A 16002-nucleotide genomic window follows, 5' to 3' on the forward strand; every position below is an offset into this window, starting at 1 on the left:
AGGTCCTCATCAATATGACTTTTAGTACAGTGTCAGCAAAGATGTATATAAAAGCATTTGATCAATAAAGCATTTTGAGGTTGGCATGTTTCACTTCTAAAATCAAATCTAACTTATTTTTAAAAATCTAACTAGTGATACCTTTCTATAATTGTATATAAAATAGTTTTTATATGGGACAAGTCACTTGCAGGATTTGTATACATTTGTGTTACTTCAGGCTGCAAGAATTATTTAAATACATATGAAGAGTGCAAAACAACCACTAGGTTGTTTGCAACTAGATACTTGGCAACTACTCTGTGCTCTAAATCGCATCCACAAATAGCAACTTCACTGTGTTGGAGACACCCTTGGGCTAGCCTTAAGCTAGGTAATTTGTGTGTAAGTGGCAGTCCTGCTGCAGCATGAAGTAATTCAGGGCTCATGACTTACCCTGCTTCCCTAGTTATGTGGTAGGCATGATTCAACTTCAGTGTGGTTTTTCAGTCTTTTGAAATTGCTGCTCTATCTCTGTGTGTATCAAGCAGAAAGATTTTTTGAGCTGCCAGAACTTTTTCCCCTGTTGAAGACAACCAACGTGTTGTAAGTTACCAAGCCTGTATTGCATTCTCTTCATCTTTTCCTAAAAAACTTAACAGGTTTAGTCTCTTTCCCTAAACTGACATGGCTTCTGTCCTTTGGGCAGCTTCTGCAGTGTGGGGGAGATCAGATCCTCACTATTTGTGTCAGGCAACCAGTCCTAGCTTTGTGCAAGCATATTGCATGTTTTCACTCAACATTTTTGAATGTCAGTATCCAAAGTAAAAAGTATTACTTCTTTCTGGTTGTCATGCTATTTGCAGTTGAGAATTTCACCATGGAATGATGGGGATACCTCTCTAACACTAGGCACTAAACATAGCCTTAAGAGACAATGAATGAGGTGCTGTGCACAAGACACCAGCCTAATGCTTGTGATTCTTACTCTGCATGTCTGTATACTAGCCGAGGTTTCTAAAGCTCTCTTCCTCTTAAACTAGAAAGCTTATGCTGTCATGTCCAGGACATTCTCTTCCTAGCAGAACCATAATGAATAAAACTTGTTCTGCAAGAGCAGCTGCAGTCATTTGGACCTCTCCAAACATGCGTGAGAGAAGGATGCTATTATAACAAGTTCTCAGATAACTTTTGTCCTCATATTTTCTGCTCTTAAAGGCATGAAATAATTTGTCCGTGATCAAACAACCAGAATTCTTATGATGACATCACCAGCACTAACTTAGTTCCCAGCGTTGCCTGTTTGGCTTCATCTCAGCCTTCTCAAAGGGAAGTTTGACTTGACAAAGGGAAGATTGGAATCTTAGACCAGAATTGGTATCGGAAACATGCCTGCAGGCTTTTACGTTCCTTTTGGACAACAACATTTTCTTGTCTTTTTTAACATGAAGAATAAATAGAAATGAATATTGATTGCAAAAAAACTCTTTTTAAACTAGCAAGTAGACACTTCAAAACCCAAATTGCATAAACCCAACTTAAAAAAAAAAAATAAATCTACTTAGGTATGTAAGAATCCAGCGCTTAGTATTCTGAAAACACTGAATGCAAACTTCTCTGTGCATATAATATTAGGGCAGAAATGAAAGTTAATTGGAAATAATTTCTTTAAATAAGGAAACTGAAAGATCTCTTACTCTTCCATACTACAGACATTTTTGTACTGGTTTTTAGCAAGACATGAATGCTCTATGGTAATGTCTTCCAGAAGTATTTTGCATTCGTTTTTCCCATGAAGAAGAGAACTGTTGTCAGTTGTTATTTGGAAGACACCAAAACATCAGGTAGCAGGAGTTAAAAAGACTCCAGTGTCACTGCTAGTCTCTGAAGGTAATTTTTGGTTTCTTAATTCTGTAAAGGGTGAAGGGTACTTCTGATGTCTGTCTCCTGTGATATCCAGTATCCAAGCCAGGAATCTGTATTAAAAACTCCGTAGCACTGCTTTCTGTTGCTTTGTCAAAGCACTAGGTTCATTTTCAGGGCAGAACTTCAGAAAAAGGCTTACTTTTCCCAGAAACAGAATAGTTGCCACTCTGTGCTGACATTCAGAATTTTTGCATTTCAGCAGAACAGATGAATTGGGATGTTATGAGTGCTCACTGTGTTGAGTGGGTACCAATGCTTAGGCGTACAACCCAAATTTCCAGATGAGCATATGTAGCAGATATTGATACTCCCAAAGCTGATTCTTTCTGTCATCGGTGATGGAAAGGCACCCTACAGAGATGGAATTTATTCTCATCCATTTCAACTACTATGGGTATCAATACTCCAAAGTTCTTGGAAAGTCATTCAGGTAGGTCCTTTTATTTTTTTAGCCAGTGCTCTGAGTAGGAGTGATGCATTTCAGCTATGTGCAGCAGCCTCATGGTGTGAGTTAATTTGCCTTTAATTCTGCATAAACAAGCAGGGGCAGAGTGGAAGGGAAACTGTGTGGACTGTCTTGCTTCAGTTCACTAACATGATTTAAGCTGTAACATAGACAAGGCCTTTGCAAATTTTTAAATGAGAGAGCAAGTTGTATTAAAGACCTTGAGAGAGTCAAAGAACTTCATCCTACTATCCTGGAGTAAAATTATTCATGGCCTTGTCTGTGCTCAGATTTTGCTTCGTGTTTTCCAGTTCAGCTGAAGGACTGCTACTTAGTAGGTAAAAAAAAGTCATTTAAGTCTTGTGCTCCTTAACCTCTTGTTACACAGAACTTTGTAACATGTAACTTAAACTCATGTCAAGCATTAGTAACTCTTCCTAGATGTGGCAGATACATGAGTAGGATATCTGCAGGAATGAGTAGCTACGCTAACATGGTGCCACTCAGTGGGTGAATGTGGAGTGGTGGATATGGCTGGTGGGATTTCATCAAGTTGTTTTACTTGATGAAATGTGTGAAATGAGTATGTTGTGTTACGATGTAGTAAAGGTATAGAATGAATATGAATTTATATGCAGAGGCGTAAGTCTTCACATACGCTTATACTAATTGATACTGGAAAAGTCAAGTAAAGAGTTAAGAGGGAAACAACAAATCAGCAGATGATTCATGAAATTATGTGTCTTGATAAACTTGTCCTTGCCTGAACAGACATAGCCAATAGGAATTAGTGCTGTAGTTAAGATAAGAAAGTATACTGGTTGGAACTGCTTTTTGGGTTGAACAAAGGCCTTGACACTGTGCATGCTTCAAGGAACAAGGTTAAAAGTTCAACGTAGAGGAAGACTTTGAGCCTTCATCTTTAAAACTCTCAATGAAGACCACCAGGAGACAGTGCGCAGGCCCAAGAAGGAGTGGCTGTGTTCCAAGAAATGTTCCACCCCTATAATTATGTATGTCCTTCCCATGAATATGTATGTTTATGCTATATAAACTCCTAGTAAAGTGCACAGTGGGTGTGCATGTTAGGCAGAGCAATCCCCCATGCACCCAGCACTGAATAAGCAAATACCTGCCTAATAGTCACTTCGGCTATTGAGTCATTTATTCGGATCTTTCCTGGCATCACAATAAACTTATAAGCAGTATGCTCATTTACCTAGGCCTATATGGTATTTTTCTTTAAATTATATGTAGTAAATATGTTTCTGTTCATTTCACTGGGTATTAGATAATCCTCTCATTGCTGAATTATTGCTATTAAAGACATTGTGATGTCTTTAAAGCTCTTCCCAACAGCTATAAGGCTGAACATTTAACCTCGGTTTTAATTCTTATTGTGCATCTCAGTTATCCAAAAGGTCCATGTTCCAAATGGATCTGTACTATGGAAACCGTAGACTATGCTGGGATGTTTTTATTTTTCTTGTTAATGCATATCCTGTTATGAGAGTCCTGAATTATATTATTTTTTTTAAGCAGCTTTTGCAAGGTAGTTTTCTTGTCTCAAATCCTCCTTGTGGCACTTTTTTAAAAAGAGAAACATTAAGCTTAAATGAACATCTCCAGGTAGCCTAGCAACAGGATATGATTAATAATACCTTTCACCTAACTGTATGCAGATAAATGTCTGAAAGTGAAAGCAAATTCAGAATTGGTTGGCCAGAGCCTGACAGTGCAGTGAGACAGAAAAGGTAATATGATAGTATCTTGCGACCTTTGTTAAAAAAAGGAGAGAAAAAAAAAGATATATTTAATGGGTTGGATCTGCCTTACGGAGTAAAATACAGAGCATAATGGATTTTTTTAATAACAATTAAACGGTGTACGAAGAGAAAGTATAAATGCCCTTGCTTCTCATTATTGGTTATCATCACTAATTTATCAGCCATGCTTTTTCATATGTGAGAGATCAGAAACAATCAGTAGTAATTACTGGGCCATCACAGCTAAAATAAAATGTAGTATAAATGAAATGTAGTATAATTTAATATACAGTTAATGCCTTGATAGTACATACCAGTGTTTTTTAGGCCTGAAATGGACTTTTGTACCGAGTGCTGTACTTAAAAAATACACAAAACATTGGATATAGCATTAAGTTTGTAATTAAAGTTTTCTAGCGGAGAAAAGAAGGGGAAGTTGCTATGGAAATTCTGTCTTAAATGACACTGCATTTTTTTGCTTTTCCTTAAAACTTTGTGTATATATATAGTTATATGTAAAAATAAAAGGAATCTGAATTTTAGTTAAATATATTTTTTAATTTTATGTATTTATAATGGATTGGAGGTAATCACTTTTCAAGTACTCAAAAGGTGTTAGAATATGAGTTGGCCATACAAGCTTAATTCTTTCCCATTTTGTATTCATTCCGTATGAAGAAGAGACACTGTGGGAGTAAGGTGAACACAGGATTCATTGTATGCTCATTTTGTAATAGTGGAAAATTGCTGTTTGTATAGGAATAAAATGGAGTAATGTCTTTGTGTGCTGATGTATTTGTGTACTGAATGCTGAAGATCTAGTTGTCTTCAGACAATCCAAGGGACTGGCATAAAATCATAAACATTTGCCTTTAGAAAAGAAATAACCTATTACAATGCAGAAGCACGGATTTCTGTCCTGTGCTTCAAAACCCACGGAACCTGCTTTTTTCTATTTTCAAATTACTTAATTATACCGATGATGCACTGTCTTCTGTGTGAAATCAGTAGAGATGGTTTTTTTCCAGTTCATCAGATGGTATATATTTGTATTTGCTGCTCAATGACAAAGTGAAACTTTAAGTGTATTATAGAAGTTGGAGGAGAAATGCTGTGAAAGGTTGGCTGTTGATTGTGCTCCTTGTAACTGTCTTGATGCATTTTCGTGGGCTAACATCCATCAGCAGTCGTTTCAGTCTTCACTTGTTTTTCCTTTGCACAGTTTAATTTTTAGTGTCTGGTGGGATTCCAGGTTTTGTTGTTGAAACGGAGAGGGAAGATTTCCTGCATTTAATAGGAAATTTCCTTTTTTTGTTGTTGATATTTGGTAGCCTACTGTCAAAGTGTGGTTGTTCTTCTGAGTTAGCGAGTAGGTCTATTTAAGTCCTGACTCTTTCAAAGGAAAGTTGCTGGTTTTTTCTGTAACAGCTACCACCCCCAGTTATTGTGTAAAGATGTTGGTGTAAGTGTGTTATGGTGTTTTAGGGGTGTAGCGGGGGATCTCTGTCTCATACTTCAGAGGGATGCCCGTCATTAGCTGAAATGCCTTTCTGCAGCACGCTGGGCCCCAGTATTTGGCTTCTGTTAGAGCTGAGAATTTTCTCTGTTGCAAAACTCTTTCTGTGAGATTTGCCCACCCCAAACCAGCTGTGGCTTTCTCTTGTCCTCCTTTCTTGGTTAACTGATATTCCCTCTTTCACCTTTTAGTTGTCACCTGAATCCATTTGGCACTTGGCTGAGACCAGCAGGGGTACCCTTACCCCCTGCTACATCTCCTCTTACCCCCTTGTGAACATGTCACTTAGTGGCTGTGCAGCTCCACAGCCATGATGGATGGGCACCAGCGGGTGTGACAGGACCCTCATGGAAGAATAGGTCTGTTTGCCTTTGGTTTGTCACCGTCAGGGTTGCAGCTGGTAAATACCAATTTACATCACAGGAGTAAATGATGGGGCAAAACGCTATTAAATGCTGCCTAGTGTTATTCCTTGTGCCTTCCTGAATATGGAACTGGAAACCACTAATCCTTTTATCAGTTGCCTACAGCTACCTGTTGCATGGCAGGCATTAATTTTGTTGCCTGTTATTCAGTGTATTGTACAAAAGGATGTGGGCTGACCTCATGGTGATGACATAGGCATAAAGGCATGTCTTTATTTTTTCTTTCTTTGTTTAAACAAATAACCAAACCCATCATTTTGGAGGGATTTCTCTGACATGTCTCTTCAGTATTAGTAGAAAGAAGAATTCCTTGTTAGGAAGCAAATACTGTCCTTACTTTTGAGGTCTGAGATGACTCTTTTTGAAATGACCGTAAGTTTTGCCACTAATTTACCTGAGAGAAGATGGTGCCCTTACTTCTCTAGTTCTGTTGAATGAAATCTCTTTAGATCTCTCCTTGTAACCTATCCTAACTAACTGGTTGTGCAAACAACTTTTGATGCTTTTACTTTTTTAAAACAGCATTCAGCAGTGACTGTTCACAGAACTAGTTTGACTTGTATCTCAGGTAATTACTTGTTTTCTGAAAATTACAGCATCTAGTCAGTGCAAGATACTTATTCAGCTGTTTCCCAGCTTTACTGACCTTCCAGTTTGTCAGCTGTGTTTGCTTGGTCTTCTGCCCTTAAATGCATTTGTAGGTTTGTGGTTGAAAACCACCAAACAAGAGAAGAATTAAAGTGAAATCCCCTTCTCTTTCTGGACGGCAGTTTCAGGGTAGTGTTTATTTTGCTGATGAATCCCATTTTCAGCTCAAAGAACAGAGATTTTCGTAGAGTTTTTTTTTTAACTTAAATGAGATCAGAAGTGATTGTTTTCAGACAAACTTCATTTTCCAACCAGTCAATTTTAAGATGGAGTGTAAGTAACAAAACAGCTGTGTGCTACAATTTTGTAAATGCGTAAGATTTTGTTGTATAATGCAGCTCTGAAATATAGTACATCTAAACAAGAAAAACAGTTCTGAAATTAAAAATTGCTAAAGTTTAAAAAGAAAAAAAAGATATATAGCTTCACACTGACTAAAGCCAGCTATGAAAACATTTCTGTGCAGTTCTCCTCCACAACCCATTCTATTTAAAGAGGTAGATGCAGTAATTGTCAATGAAATAATGTAATTAATTTCTATGGCCCCTGAGTAATTACTAATGAAAGAGTAATTACATGTTTATTACACATTACCTAGTCTAAGTTTTCAGAAGTCATGTGTAGCCAGGAATGTCTCTGTCTTTTTTGTAACTCAGCTGAGACACCTCATAGGAACCTCATTTTCAAAGTGTTATCTATGTTACCTGAATTTTGAGGCAAAGTGGTAATCGTGTGAAGCTGCATCTTTTCTGCCTTTTAGTGTGAACCATAGTTGTGGGTCTTTTTCCATACAGAACTGAAAAGGGTCAGGAGACATGTTTGGCTGCAAAACAGCCAGGAATTGTAAGTGGGATTTTTTGTTTTCTCAGTGTGTGTGCATGTGTGTGTGTTTTGCCTCTCTCTGCCCTCAACCTCAGCTGCCAAAACACATTAGCATGTGTGTCTCTGACTAGCGCTGAAGTGCTCTGTACTTCCATCAGTGAAACAGGTGTCCCTGTGTTTCGATTGGCAGCTGCTGTGCTGCAAAATGCCCTCAAGATCCTTGCGCTGTTGAGAAGGTATTGCACCAGCCAGGAGATCAGTTTCCTAAATTGCTTGTTACTAGTTGGCATGACCCCACGCTCCACGTGTCTCAAGTAGCAGGAGACAGAACTAGAGGTGCTCATGATTCGAGGATCCACTGGATCTATTTGGTGGCATAATACTTAAGATGCAATCATTAATATTTTCTTTCTTGTGGAGGTCAATGACATTCACAAAAGTCTGAGCAAATCTGTTTTGTTCATTGAATCCTGTCCAACCTATCCACAGCGTTCCTCGATGGCCTTGCAGAGTTTTCCATTTCATAGACGTCTGAAATGTTAAAAGTTTTTTCTTTTTCATTTTAGTAAGCAGAAGTGGTTAATTTATTTAATAAAAGAAAAAGAAAAGGAAAGAAACAAAAAAAGAAAGTAAATACAGTGGTTCAAATTGCTTCTGCACCCTAGTCAGGCTGAACACTGCTGCTCTTCTTTTATCACTGCTTGTTCATCAGCATTTGCTTTAATATTCCTTCATTTCAACGGTTTCTGCACTGTATTCCATTCTATTTGGGTGTATTTTCTTCTAGACCAGTCCCTGTCATGATTATTTTTAATATAATGATTCTTTTATTGTTTTGATATCGTCACATCTCTTCTGACTTCATCTCTTCAGTCTTTCTCCTTTTCCCTCCCCGACTGTGTTCACACATTTCTTTAGCTGAACTTCCAATCATTTGCTCTTGTTGCTGAAAACACAGCTTTTGGTCAGAGATTCTCTAACTGGCCTATAGCAACATCATCCTTCCACTGCCAAGAGAAGAACCCATTTTTTCATGTGAAACCAAATTGGCAGATGTTGTTACCCTTTCAGCTTATAACAACTGATTGATATTATTTGGGTTTCCTTGGCCATTAGAGAAGCAGCATGGTATTATTGTAGTGTAGCAGTGGTGGGTTGATGTTGTCTTGGACTGCTGGGCTGGGTTTGTGGTTTTTAGCAAGTTGGGGTTTTTTTGGAGGTGGCTTAGTATTTTGCTGGGAAGACTTTATTTTGGCTCAAGGAAAATATACTTAAGGAAAGATGTTAAGAGGTGTACTCAGTGAGTCTCAGTGTCTAATGGGACTTGCAAAGTGACACATAAAAAATGCAGTTCTTAACTGTCAGCTCCATTTGGTTGAGTAAAAGTTCTGTGGAAAAAGTTGATATGCCTATTTAAAACAGAGACCCCCAATTCCTTTACTTTTGATCTTGTTTTGATGACTGAAGAACCTCAACTTGGCCTGCAGTGTACAGGGTAACATCTCAAACCAGTTCTGCCATTTGCAGGTGCAGAGGGGGCTGTGTGTATACCAAGCTAGTAGCAAGGGGAGAGTCTAACAGGGAGGTCATACAACAGGTCCTCCCAGGGAATGGCAAAAACAAAGCTCAAGAACCCGACAACAAACAACAAAGAGAACAAGGAATATGAATGAACATTTGTCAAGAGGTGCAGCGGAAAAAGGCACGAGAAGAACTGGGTTGTGCAGAGCCAGGCGTAGACCTCGGAGCTCCTCAGTGGCACCAACATCGATGCTTTTTATTCTTTCTTCCTCCATCTTCAGGAGGTAGGCCCTCAGAGCTAATGAATGAGGCTTGTGATTTAATGTAGTTGATTTTTTCCTTCTGTGAATCTTGTACTTAGCTTGTGACACTTGAGTAGACCTTGAAGTCAAGAGAGACTTCTTGTGTGGTTAGAGTTGGAGGAGTGCTGAAGTGCTCTGCCTGGTTGATTTGTGCTCCTTGCTGTAGAAATGAATTTTAGCGCATACGGTTTATTAAGGGCAGAGGAGGCAGATTTAGGAACAAAATTTGCTATACCTGGGGTTCTGTTTCTGTGATTCTTTCAACAAACCTTATCCCCATTGTGCAGATGCTTCTTTTCACATTGCAGGGTCCATTTTGGAGAGTGTTTTGTGACTGTAACTGCAAGAGTTAGTGAAATTAGAACCATAAAAAGCAGGCAAATGATAAATGCATTGAGAGGTGGAGTAAAGAAGATTATTCTCCTCGTTTTAATAATGGAACCATAAGCAATAAGACAAATAGGCTTAGAAAGGATAAATCTAGCCAGATTGCTTTTTTACCTTTCTGATAAGATTACAAAATAAGCAGATGAAAAGCAAGTGATATAATACATGCATTTTAGTAAACCCTTTGATACCATCTCACCAAAGCACATATGAATAACTAATGCGTGTTGGCTTGGATAGAAACATGGTCATACAGACTGTAGATGAGTTGAAGGACTGTAAATAAAGAGCAGTTATGAATGGTAATAGATTGAGACAGGGTGAATTGTACTAATGAGACTCTGCATGAGTCAGGATTTAAGCTCAAGTTTTTATTCTTTGACATCTTCATTACAGCATCCTTTCAGCATGCTGTTGATTTCCACCCCTTGTCAAAAGTGCCGGTGAGGCAGGTAAGTAAAATATTGGCACCAGCTGGGATTAGCCCTGGACAGAAGACAAAATCAAGTATTTATTAGAAATGCTCAGACCTTAGAAGTAAGGAAGCTAAAGAACACCTTTTTTTGTTTGAGTATTTTTTAATTTTTATTTCAAGAGGAAGGACTGAGCTTCCTAGCAGTGCTGTGGTAGCCAGAGAAAGGTTTAGCGGACAGTGGGTTAAACAATTGGGTGACTGAGCTGTAGCAGCAGTGTTCAGCTAGGTTCCAGGAATCCTTAAATTAAGGGAGTTTCATTTTCTGTCAAGGATGTATCGCAAGTTACTGAACAGCTTCCTAAAGAAAGTTACTTAAAGCTTTGCTGCTTGAGACATCCCATTCTGCACTGGAAAAAAGCAATAAGATGTGCTGAGTGAAGGAAAATGGTATGAGTAACTTCTCTATATGTAGTCTTTGTCTACAGTTCTAATCCCCAGATAGCCAGCTAATAGTGTCCTATATAGTGAGTGCTACCCACACTCCAGCTCTCACCCCAACACGGTCCTGTCCTCCATACAGACTCTGATGCCACTGGGTGTGACGCTCAGTAGCGCAGCCAGATATCTGGTGCTCTTCCCTGGCTGTTTGCACCTTCTTTCTTGAAGACATGGAATGAAACTGAAAATGTCAGCGTCTAGTTAGCATTTCATACACGCTCTCTGCAGCGCAGCAGAAGTGTTCAGCTGTGTTATGAAGAATGACCAGGAAATAGCTTAGGCTGAATAACCAGTTTTGGAGCGCTGTTGCTCAAAGATGTTAACAGCAATAATACAGCAGAATGTCTACAAAATGATCCCATACTAATACCATCAAAGAAGACAGGAATGGATTATGCCTGCTCTGAATTCTTTTGTCAGGTTATTTTCAGTGAAAAGTGCTTTCCTTGTTCAAATCAGCACTGCTGGAAAAACAGGGTTTTTTTTGACAGATTGCCACTGAGTTTTGAAATAGTGATTTCAATTTTTCTGGAACTTGTATTTTTTTTCTGGAACTTTGTATCTTCAAAATATTATTAGGCGATAGCTAATAATTCCCTTATAAATCACATAATACATAACAAAGTGAGCACATAACGGTGTGTTACAAGTGGCTTAGATAAAAGCCTGTGTGAATATGTCAGTGAAACAATAATCAACACAGTACTGGGTTTTTTTCACATAAGTCTGTCACACCTGGACTGTAATGAAAGGTTATCACTTACACCTAAATAAATGTGTACAACTGCAATTGACATGTCATGAAATAGTTTAAAATTTAAATGAGCAATAAAAGTTTCTTTAAAATTGTCATGCGGGATACTATGGAAATATTTTTTCTATTATTATTTATTTCTCCTCAGTTTCTGTGCCCAGAAACCAGCTTGTCTCAAGTTTCCTCTGTGGATGAAATTGTGTATTTCAGCTAGTTCTGAAATTACTGGTTTACTGAAGTTGACAATAAAATGTCTTGTCTATGCATTGGGAATTAAACAAGGATATCAAAGGACAAAACAATAACAGTATTTTATCCTGAATTTTAAGAAGAAAAAAGGGCAAACCAGTTGATGCAGAAAGCTGAACTTGTAAATGCAGGCTTTCAATTCCCTGAGCATCGTGAGGAAATTCTGAATTTATTAGTACTAAATTCATCAAACTAATTTTGCTATCAATTTCTTATGGCAGTTGTGATATGTCTATCAAGCTGAATAGCAAATATGAACCCTGTATGCAGGCAGCAAGCAATTAATAGCACTTCTATATTAAAAGTTTGGGAAATCTGGTTGATAACTTTCCTCTAGTGATGAAATGTTGCAGGTTCTTTCTGCCACATCTTGTAATTAAGTCTGTATGAGATGTAATTAAGCCACATTATATGTGTCTCACGCCGCTGCTGCTTGTCTTCTTAAATCTAAATCGAAGGTAAAAGAAAAACAAAACTGTTTTCCTCCACATCTTTTAGGTTGAGTTGGAGCAGATTTAACACAAATGATTATGAAATTAATCAGATGTGAAAATATAACTTTAGTTGTGTGTATAGCTTGAATTTAGAAAAAGGAAGAAAATACAATTAGAATAGTACAATATGTGAATCGCATATAGATTATGCATCACTGTAATGCCAAAAGGAAACAAAATAATTACTTTGAAAGACTGGCAGACAGTGACAACTGTTTTGTATTCGAAGTATATCTGGTAGTGCCATAGACTTCTACAATCTCAGTTGTGAAACATATTATTTGTTTTGTGATACTTTATGTTGGCACGCTTAGAAGCAGTTGTTCGATGACTTTGTAATGCAAATGACTTGGTGCCTAATCCAATAAATCAGCATGAACATTTTGCTTTACTTTTTCATGGATATTAAGCCAGTTATCACCCACTGTCATACTAACAGCAGAGTGTAACTGATGAGGTCCTGTTGTATGTCTAACCCTTGCATCCTTTTGGGTTCAGGAGGAAATGGCTACCATCTCTTACAAATTTGGTACTGCAGTGTGTTGTCTATGATGCTGTTCAGCAAATAAAGTCCTGTATTTATAGTTTCTGAAGAAACTGAAGTATATATTAACACATAGGCTAGTTCTTTAAGGCTATCTCTTTATCTCTTTAAGGCTAGAGAGGCTTATGACTTGAGATGCTATTTGAGATCAGCTGGAGTGGTGGCATACCACAGCTAGTGGTCAATGTAGACTACCTCTTTTCTTGAAACAGCTTTGGAAAAAGTCCTCCCAATCCAGTGTTAAGTAGAAGGAACTGGCTGTGGTCGTTTTGGTCTTGGCTGTTAATTGAGATGTGAGAACATCCAAAAGAAGAACAATCCTGTTTCTTGAACTAAAACTGAAAGAAAATGGAGTAATTTTTTATGTTCATGCAGAGCCAAGCCCACAGTAGGACCACAGCCCTGATGAGCGTAGTGGCCCTGGTATGTGCACCTTTCACCTGATCTGCTTTTGGTCAGCTGGAAGGTGTCTGGTTCCCTGGACATGCTTGAAGTTATCTCCTTCCTTGCTTACCATGCTGTAGAGCACTGGCCCGAAACAGCATCTCCTACTCAGTCCCGCAAACTGTGCTCTCCAAGCTAAATCTAGATGTCTTGTGACTGGGATCGTGTGGTGAGATTCAACCCATTTGCCTGTCCTCCCCATCTTCCCTTATATCAAACCAAGTTTGGAAATACAGGTTTATGTGGTGACCACTAGGCTTTCCTAAAGCAAAAAAAGAGTTTATTCAGAAAAGAGAAAACGTGTTATAAATGAGCTACATGTATGCTTAGTCAAGAACAGGCCACCTGTCTTCTACACTGTGAGAATTAATTAATATATATTAAATAATGCATATTCTTGTTGGAGACTACTCTGGGTATGGTATAGAACCTGCCTTTTCTGGTATTAGTATCCCCAGCCTTCACTGATCACTTCTTCCTGCAGTAACTCATCTCCTAACCACTTAGGCAGTAATACAATCACTAACAAGCCCATGTGGATAAGTATAACACTTCTTATAAAATTAATGCAGTAATCTTCAAATGTTCGGTGATTCCATGGCATCTGTCACATACTGCCCCTAGCCACACTGTATTGTAAGTGCTTAAAAATAATATCAGAAAGTGTGTTTTATCAGGAAGCCATTAGAAATACAGATTTACCGTAATTCATTCTAAGCTATGAAATGAGGATATAGGATAATTAATGCAGTAAAATGGGAATAATCAGGTAAGATTAGACCCTTGATACATAGAAGCATGAAGCTAAAAAATCAAGTATGACACCAAAAGATTATTTGAGGGTAATACTAAATACTGGTTTATACATTCATATATAGTGAATATCTGCTTTAGCAACGGGAAATGAGTTAAAATTATACAGATGAATTAATACTTTAGATTATAATTGAGCTTTCACTACAGTCAGTTTAGTTATCTATTTTGTGTATTTTCTTTGTAATACTCATTAGTTCAGGAAATTAGAGAATAGAAGGAAGCAGTTAAGATGCTATATTTTTCTTCCACTCCCCTAAATAACTTTATACCTTTTCATGTCAGTGTTTTTTCCTATTGAATCCTGTAACAGCACCAATCCTCAGCTTGATAACTGTACCTCTGTCTGCAATTTTGCCATTCTTACCTTGCATGGCTTGAGCCCGCATGTTTTCTCGCATCCCTGCCTCACAGCTTAGCAGTTTTCTCAGGTAGGTGAACCCAGGGAGCACAGCTGTGCCGTACTGCCCTAGGGCCTGGGATCACAGGCAGATGGACCCCAAGGAGGAGGGCTACGTACTTACTGTAGAAAAACATTTTTTCAGGCCTTGATTCTCCTGTTGCTAAAATACAGGTAAGCGTGGAGCCCTAGAGCAAGTCAGGGATCTTTCTGACAGAATATTCTCCTTCGGAAAGAAATGCTGGTCCAGTGCAACAGTGAAACAGTGTGTGGGAAATAAAGTTTCAGATTAATTTTCTATTTAAATTAATTTCTTTGGAGAACTGTGTTGACATTATTGTTTTGACATCCTCTGAATAAAAGGATCCTTTCTTAGTTATTCTAAATTTGTCAGAGTCAGCAGCCTAAGAAAAAGGACAAAATGTTTTCAAATTGAAAATTTCAGCTAGTCAAAAGTGCTTTTTTTTGGTTATAAAATCATTGTAATCTTCTTCCTGATAAGGAACAGAAAAGTTTTTTGAAAAATTCCAAATATTTTCTCAGCATAGAAAACGTGTTTCTTAGCTCTCCAGGTAACTGATAATTAGGAACATTCTTGATAATACATACTTTTTTTAAAAAATGAAGGCATTGAATCTGGGGTTTTGTCTAGCAGATGAGAAAGAAATTAGAGATGAAATCTTCTGCTACCTTAAAGAGGAAGGAGGGAGATAAGGCACATATGCGCAAACTCCAGAGCTAGGAGGCTCAGGAGAGGGGTCTTTCTTTTTATGATGATGGAGAGATGAAAGGTTAGTCGTGGCTGTTCTCATTTTCATATTACAGCTTCATCCCGGAGCATTTCTGTCCAGCATCCTGTCTTTTTTATGAGTTTGTGTATCTGTTCTCTGTTTTAAAATACACCCATTTTACTACTCTTAGAAGATCCAGCTGCAATCTAGGCAAGTGTAGAAACTGGTATTTACAGCCATTCTCATGCTTTCCTAATCTATGTACATTGAAAGCTACCTATCAAGGATTCTGCCTCTTATAGTGTGTTTATGCTAATGCAATATACTTATTTAAAATAAATCTAAGGGAATTTTGATAATGATATAAGAAAAATTTCATGGAAAGGTATAAATTAGAAAGTTTCTTAGAATAGCTTCTGTGCTCTCTGCACCTTTTTTAATCTTGGTTACTTGGAAAAGACACTTATTCCTGATATTAAGACATCAATTTTATCGTATTCTTTCTACTTTTGGCCAAAAAATTATGCCCCAAGGAGGGATATCCTCAAGATAGCATCAGAGAACAACGATTAGACTGCTTGGACCCATGCATTAGGGTAACCTTTCCTCTGAGGAGGTTTCCCATCCTGCTGTGTCACACAAGCCCTGGGGTTGGATCCCAGCTCATTTTTCTCTGCCTTTCTGCCGGGTAAAGAGGTTAGATGTAATTGTTTTGGGTTGGTGCTAACAAAGGGAAGGGTACAAAAAGAGGGCAAAGTCTGCACTGGAGTGCTGAGGGAGGAGGCCCATGGCTCTTCTTTGTGGCTGGTGCGGTTAGTTCAGGGGGACACAGGCTGACCTGACAGGTGGGCAGACCTTCACACTCCTCCGCCCACACATCCCTTCCTCTGGTCTTGGCAACTCATATGCAGTCTTGCTTAGCT

The 16002-nt window shown here is 38.2% G+C and overlaps 1 protein-coding gene across 7 annotated transcripts in view; it reads left to right on the forward strand.

The window, feature by feature from the left end:
• CHST9 (carbohydrate sulfotransferase 9) overlaps positions 1–16002 on the forward strand; it is a gene marked incomplete at its 3' end in the record, with an annotated part of 115050 nt that overhangs the window by 56246 nt on the left and 42802 nt on the right. The window contains exon 1 of one of the 7 annotated variants that reach the window (XM_080382036.1): positions 1–16002. This exon is cut by the window's right edge and continues 28411 nt beyond it. The exons of the other annotated variants lie outside the window; for them this stretch is intronic. 7 annotated transcript variants of the gene reach the window in all.

The sequence above is a fragment of the Falco punctatus genome (genome assembly GCF_963210335.1).
Source record: "Falco punctatus genome assembly, chromosome: 3".
Lineage (NCBI taxonomy): Eukaryota > Metazoa > Chordata > Aves > Falconiformes > Falconidae > Falco > Falco punctatus.